At 43.2% G+C, this 7450-nt stretch overlaps 1 protein-coding gene across 1 annotated transcript in view; it reads right to left on the bottom strand.

Annotated features, from left to right (window-relative positions):
- ACKR3 (atypical chemokine receptor 3) overlaps window positions 1-7450 on the bottom strand; it is a 123587-nt gene that overhangs the window by 16912 nt on the left and 99225 nt on the right. Inside the window, exons 4-5 of the transcript XR_004160246.1 lie at window positions 4729-4817; window positions 3262-3359 (exon numbers count right to left, since the gene is read on the bottom strand). The gene's annotated coding sequence lies outside the window, so the exon portion shown is untranslated. The remainder of the gene's footprint in view (window positions 1-3261; window positions 3360-4728; window positions 4818-7450) is intronic.

Genomic DNA, 7450 nt, shown 5'->3' with positions numbered 1-7450 from the left:
AAAAAAAGAAAAAGAAAAAGAAAAAGGTTTAGAAGATTTAGAACCTGAGAAATTTTTACCTGCCAGACACAAAGCTATCTGAACTACTGAGGAGCAGGAAAGCTTTAACGCACACAAGGCTCTAGCTCCCAATGGCAGGGAGATCTGAGCAGCTGCCCAGCCATCCTTTGATGGCTGTCATCTTGGGAAACAAGAACCCATACAGCAAGTGGAACCAGGGGGCTGTGACATCATATGGGGGACAAAGCTGAGAAGGAAAGTGTACATCAGCAGCTCCAACATGAAGGTAGGAAGTCCAGCCTTGGTTGAGCCCCGAATCCAGAGTCAGACCAATGCCTTTCTATGAGCACTGCCTCCACTCTCAAGCAGGGACAATTTGATACTACAGAGCATCCCTTTATCACGAGAACGTTATAAAGGAAGTCGCAAAGGAAACGTGCCTTTAAGTGAGCCATTTTAATATTGATCAACCCAAGGAATTTGTGTTAGTAATGGATGAGAAATAAAAGCTCTAAGCACATAGGACAGGACCGCTGTTGCTCAGTTCTTTGGATCTCTTTGTTGCCCTATCGAGCCACCACACCGACCTGCTGGGCTTGAGCCTCTCGATGCTGGAGGCTGGCTCCAACAGCTTTCCCTTGCTGTCTAAGAAATTATCACAGGAAACTTCATGCAATTAGGCCTTAAAAATGGGGATGTCAGTCCTCCAGAGGAACTAAGCCTGTTTCATGAAAGATCCCTCAGCCTTTGCTTTCGCTGCAAAAGGAAGGTGTTTTTTACCCTGAGGATTTATATCAAAGCCAGCCACTATAGCAAAAACACGGCAAGCCACTGTAGTTTTTACCTCTTTGTAGCTTCTCGAGGTGAATGTCAGTGGAAAAATCTCAGAGGTGATGAGGCACAGAGATGGCCATCTAAAGTTACATACATGCCTTGGAACAGAAAAAACCCACCCCTAAGTTTTTAGTAAAGACAAACCTGGTCTCTCTCAGCAACAGGACTCCATTTAGAAATCAGCAATGGAAGTGTAATAACCTGCACAAAGCCAGCAACCTCACACCTCACAATCTCTCCCTATGGACTGAAGCCTCTCTCAGAACCTGGTGCCTTTTTACAGCCTGACTGAACACAACCCATCCCAGGGCTGCTATACCTTTCCCAGTCACCACTTGCACTTCTTTGGACCGACCGGGTGAAGGAGTTTGTAAGGCAATATTTCTCCTAGGCTGTGGGCAGCTCTGGCCCCTGATGGGATTCGAGGTATGCTCTGCAAACTGCTGATCCCGCACACAAGAAATAACAGAGGGAGGATGTACAGGGATAATATTTGTATTGAATGTATGTTTTTTCAAGAGTACTTGAAAACCAGCTGTGTAAGCAAAGCAAAAAGGGACAAGGATTGCTGGTGAAGCACAGCTCTGCAGGACACGGTCTGTAGGTCAGTTCAGGAATAAGGTGATGGTGCACAGGGAAATTTAGGGTTCTGGATGGTGTTCTCAGTTTTCCTGCTCCTTCCATTTCTGAACCTCTCTGATCTGTGCAATCTTAGCTCCTTCCAGAACAAATGAGAGTAACCTTGAAATAAAAAGATGGGAGCGACATGACTGCTTTAAAGCTAGTGAACCCAGAAAACTGCTTTTTCTGGCACTTTCAACCTACCTGGATGTAAACTAGCACCCAAGCAATCTGTATGATGCAACCACATCTCATACAACTTCATGGAAACCATGAGGCTGACGAGATCAGTGATAGGAGACACCAGTTCTCACTTGACTACTCCCTTAACATATCTCCCTGAAGAGCCTAAGATCTATTGCTTGGCCAAAACCAATCCTGCATCCATTCCAGCTATGAAAAATCAGCAACAACTGAACAAAAGAGAATCAAAGTTTCCCAAAAGATCCAGCCTCATAAAGCCTTCAAAAGCTGCAGCAGACATATCCATTGGATAGATCCAAGCCATTCTTAAAAAGGCACCCCAAGGGAAAACAGTTCCATCTATAGAAAAAAAACTAAATGGCATATTTTGGATGGGCTGTACTCCCACAGCACGTATGCACAAGCTATTTCTGCAGTGGCCATTCACAGAGAGTATCCATCATTCCTCCAGTTACACAAGCATTCCAGAAGATGTGGTCTAATTTCTCCTTTTTGCTTCTGGGCATGGTGTTTATCATGAATAGGAAACAGAGCAGCAGACAGGAAAAAAGAAAAAAAGACTGCAGTGTCCCTTCAAAGTTAACTATGTTTATTGCTTCTATTTCTCTGCTAGTTTCTCATGGATTACTGTTGCTACTCGGAAGATACCTCTCCCCCCCATTTTCCTTTCCTCTCCCCAGACAGCAAGCATTACCTTGCATTACAGCCCCACACTCACCCTAATGCCTTCTCCATTTACAAATCCATCCTTAAAGTTTGTTTCTGCCAAGCTGCATGCTAGCAGCTCCCACTGATGCACCGGGGCAGTCTCTTTTGCCAATTCCTACTGCCTTCCAGCACTTCCATTGAAAGCTTAGAGCAAGGACCTCCTGGTATAGAATACATCCCAGGTGACTACCACATTCCCACAGGATCACAGCACAGACAGGAGTTGGATCAGCTCTCTTTCAGTAACGTTTTCAGCTTTTCTCTAGGGCTGCAGGCAGCAGTAAAAAGGTAAATACACAGTTGAGTGCCAATATCACAACCTCATAAATCGCTCTGCATGGAGAGAAATATAAAACCACTGTGTACAGTGGTGCGGTTGGCTCAGTAGGGAGTGACACTCTAGGAAAAGATGAGCACCCAGAAAAGACAGGGCAGCTGGAACATACTGGGGTCACCAGCTCAGTGACAGGCTGAACCTACTATCCTCAATCATGGAGAAACTTGCTGAAGTCATGGGAAAAAGCTGGGACAGGACCATGGCAGTTCATAGAACCATGGAATCATTTGAATTGGAAGGCACATTTAAAGGTCAGTTCTCCATTTGTGACTGCTGGAAACCAGCCCACTATTGATATATACACCAGCACAGCCCAAATGTAGAGCTACCCTTGACTTGCAATGACTTTGCTAAAGAGAATAAAAGTCACTAAAAGCTGAATGCCTGTCGGTTTGAATGAATACATATTCATTTCTCCCCAGTTCTGCATTCTGCACAGTAACAACAAAACTTACAGATAAAAAACATACTTAGGTTTATGCAGGGCTAAAGCTCTTCATAGCCAGACGACTGTCTTGACCCAGACTTCTCCCTCCCGTGACTAATCCAAAAAATACCTGCAACGTTTTCAGCCAGGGTATGAAATGTCAGTGATAAAGAGCATATCAACCCTCGTAAAACCTCCATTCTTTCTGGCCTCCCCAACAAGCTGAAGCTGTCAAAAAAAGAAAAAAAAAAAAGAAATAGATTTGTGGCTGAACTACAATTGAGTTGTAGATCTCCCTTCACTTCCAGAGCTTTAATCGCATAGACTTCATTTGATGAAATCAATTATATGGTGCACTGGAGAGAAGTCAGTGAATTAGCTTTGCTTATGCTAATGCCTATCATTAGTAGTGGCTTCAGTGGCAGATCACTGCAGATTGGTTTCCATGTATGAGAGCAGAGGGCAGAGTTCCTGTCAGCCATCACCCATGGCACTGATATAGGAATTCAGAGCACAGGAGATCTGCTCCTACAGAATGTGCAGCACTAAGCTCTTGAAAAGGGCATGATGGTGATGGGTTGACAAATGGATTAAGTGATCTTAAAGGTCTTTTCCAACCTTACTGATTCTATGATTTTCCTAGGCAGCTTGGTCTGATGGTTGGTGACCCTGCACATAGCAGAGGAATTGAAACTAGATGAGCATTGTGGTCCTTTTCAACCCAGGCATTCTATGATTTTTGTGGTGTCTGTTCATCTGTCCACAGTCATCTCAGGTGTAACTACCACCTCCAGGCAGGAGGGAGGACAGAGAGCCTTACAGTGCTCCTCCAACACTGGGAAAATCAAGGCAAAGCCCAAAGGCTTCACCTGATTTCAAGAGACAATTGTATGCTAACGACCCTTGCTGCAAGGCACATCAACACTGGCACCAAAGACAGATGCTAGCTCCTCTGTAAACTTCATCACCCAGAGACCTCTGAGTCTCTAACAAACATGTTCAAACCTCAAAAAGCTGTCTGATGCCACTGGAACAAAATTTTCATAAATATTCATAAAGCAATAGCCACCATTACAGCATATTGCAGAATCACATTGGTGACTAAATCCCTGGCACCAAACCTGTAAGAGAGCCTGGGTGTTCCATGCTCAGCTGATTGGAACCCACACCTGGAAATCTTTCAAAAAAAAGAAATGAAATTGCTTGAGAGTGTCTCATTGCCAATCGAGTTTTGCAAAGCTTCCTGCACCTCTTGATGAAGGAATACATTTCCAGAAAAAAACAAGAGAAACAAACGAGCAAAGTCAAAACCAAGGTTTTGTTTGCTTTAGCAAATGAACCAAACCCCAGAAGTGAAACCTTATCCTGTGCCTCAGACAGGCTGGATTCCTGTCCTCACCTTGCTCCCAGTCTTTCCTCCAACAAGGCTGGCCTCTGCCTGTCTCCAGAGGATCCCCCCCCAGCCACATGAAAGGATTTTCATGCTATTTAATGGCCCCAATCTTTAACACAGCCTAAAATCTGACCCTTCCTGCTTGGTTGGAGCTCTGGCTGCTCAACTTTAAGTCTCCAACACAGACACGGAACCCAAACTTACCGTGAAGAGACTTGGAAGCGTAGGAACTTAGCTTTTCCATAAATGGGGATTTATTTAACCTTAAACTCAACATCAGATTTGTGCTGTACCTAAAAGTAAATACTTGCTGTTAATGAAGGAAGTGTGGGATTTGTTCATAAAAATAAACACACAAATCATTTAAAAGCCACAGCCTTTCGCTTTCTTAGCCTAATAAATTGCACGCCTACCCATTTTCACACATGGAAGTGCACTAGACTGCAAAAGAAGGTTATTCCAGAGCTACACAGTTATTTACTCCAGCTTCATAGAGATCATGCTGAGTTCATACTTCCCAGAGTGCTGAAGTGAGACTAGGGAAGTCTCTATCACGGTCTTATTGCATGGCACCGTCTGGTCACTGCACCAAGAAACTCACACCTACCCACAGCACACTGCTGGGGTTTGTGTAAGCGGTGAATGAGACAGGTCAAGAAGGTAGAGAGCAACACTGAGAAGGTAGCAGAGATTAAGAGATGAATTTTAAAAATAATAAGTAAATAAAAGCTTCCTGACCAGGCTCCCAGCTGATACCAAATACTAGCACCAGCTGGTTGCTAGTGGATATAGACTGTATGAAAATGAGAGGTCTGGTTTCTGTAATTCACAGCAAGAACAAATGGACTAACCTCCCTAAATGCAATCACCAAAGCTGTCTTCAGAGAGAGCACTTGCAAGGCAAGGTGGCCTTTCTTTCAGCACACCAGCAAAGGATGCTTGCTTATCACCAGCACTTCTGAGCTCGCCAAAGGAGGAACGTGACAGTGCATAGAGCCAGAGCCTGGCAGCTGAAGACAAGGGCTGCCTGACACAGACAGGGAGCGGTTGCTCACATTTTTTCAAGCAACTAACACGACAGCAGAAAGCAATACAAGCCCAATAGGATTGCAGTTCTTGCATCTGGATCAATTCGCATGTATTTTTCATCCCCCGTTGCCAAAGTTACATGTTTTACCTCCTCACCATCTCTTTTTACCAGCAGCATCTCTCCCTGACCTTTCTGTTATCCTTCTCCCCCCACCTATATTTATGGATGCCAACTGTTAAACACAATCTTAGCCAGATCTCCCTCACATATCTGTACCATAAAAAAAAGAAAAACCTCCCCAAGCTAACCAGGCACATTAGACACGCTTGGATTAGCAAGGAAATGAAAACAGGCCACAGGAAAGGAGTGGGCTGAAGGAAAAACTGGAGATGTAATGCTAATCAATCACATCAAGTTGCATTTAATAGGAATTCAGGAATTTCATTTGGTATGAAAAGATTTGGAAAGTCTTGATAAAGTTATGAAAATTCCTAGTAAAAAAAAAAAGAAAAAAACTGTTTCCAAAACAAATTTACTTTCCCCACTGCCAGCTCTAACACAATTACCAGGAAGGATTCCAGCACTAATACAAGCAAGCCTCTTTTCCACTTCGTACAAATGGCAGAAAGTCAGAAAATAATGCAGAATCATAGGATCATCTAGGATGGAAAAGACCTCCATGATCTCAAGCCCCACCATCAACGTGACCTCACTCATTGCACTACTCTTCCTGTATCTCATCAGTGCCCTTTTGAGCTTGAGGATCTCAAGGGATAGAATAGGGGTGAAGAGAATGCCAATAGTCCCGTTTTAAGGTTGAGTAAATTGAGGCATTGAAGAGTTCCTGTGATTTACCCAAGCAGAACCATAATCTTAACTCATTTGCATGTGAAATACTGTCTCCCATATTAACCTTGCCAGTTGAACATGACTGATTAAAATAGAAGGACAGGGCAGAGGGTGGGAACTGTCATTTAGAATATGTATTTATATTTCCCAGCTCAAGAGGTTATAAGGCTATTTCTAGTACTCATTATGCCCATTTCATTGTTATTTTCGTTAACACTGACGTAGTTTGTTATTTTTTCATTGCTAATGTTCTTTATAGCCCCTCTTATCGATGCACCCCTTCAGCAGAACATGAGCTACACGAATAAAAACATCAGCCAACAGAGCTGTGATCCTGAAGGCACACAATCATAGAATTGCTCAGGGTAGAAAAGGTCTTCAAGATCATCAAGTCCAACTGCACTGCACAGGTTGGGCTCTTACAGCGATTCAAACCAGGGTCAAAAAAAATAAATAAATCAGCCTTGGCTCTTTATAGGTTAACTAACTAGAAGATTAGGAAGATTTGCCTCCTAGGACAGAACGTTTGCTTCTCAACAGATAAACAAGGAGGTTCTTTTATGTTAGGGTGACTTTCTAACAGCTGCTCCTGCACTCCAGATCTGATAACATTGCCATACTGTTGTCTTCAAAGCGGTGTGGAGAAAAACAACGTAAAGCAACCACCTCTGTCATTGCTCCACAGATTATAACCTCGGGAGAAGACACTCAAGAAATATTAAGAGTCAGATCTAAACCCACACATATAATGAAATGCAGTTACAGATAAAACTCCCTCCTTAATGTACTGGACTGAATTTGACCCTTATCAAACCACCCAGCAGACAAACACAGCCCAGCCACTGCTCAGCACTCCAGTCTTAATGAAAGCTTGTCCATGCTTTGAACCCAGCAACAATTAACCTTGACAGGGGTAGATAAGATTCAAGTTTCAAAGAAGAGAGAGCTTACAGGATTTCTGTATGCTTTCATGAGGCTTTGATTATTATTTTAATGAAGTCGTTTGTGATTTAATTTCCGTTTTTTGGGGTTGCTTTTATTTTCCTT

Source organism: Meleagris gallopavo, chromosome 7 (genome assembly GCF_000146605.3).
Source record: "Meleagris gallopavo isolate NT-WF06-2002-E0010 breed Aviagen turkey brand Nicholas breeding stock chromosome 7, Turkey_5.1, whole genome shotgun sequence".
Classification (NCBI taxonomy): domain Eukaryota; kingdom Metazoa; phylum Chordata; class Aves; order Galliformes; family Phasianidae; genus Meleagris; species Meleagris gallopavo.
Note: the sequence above shows the minus strand (reverse complement) of the source record. Positions and strands in the feature narration are given on the sequence as shown.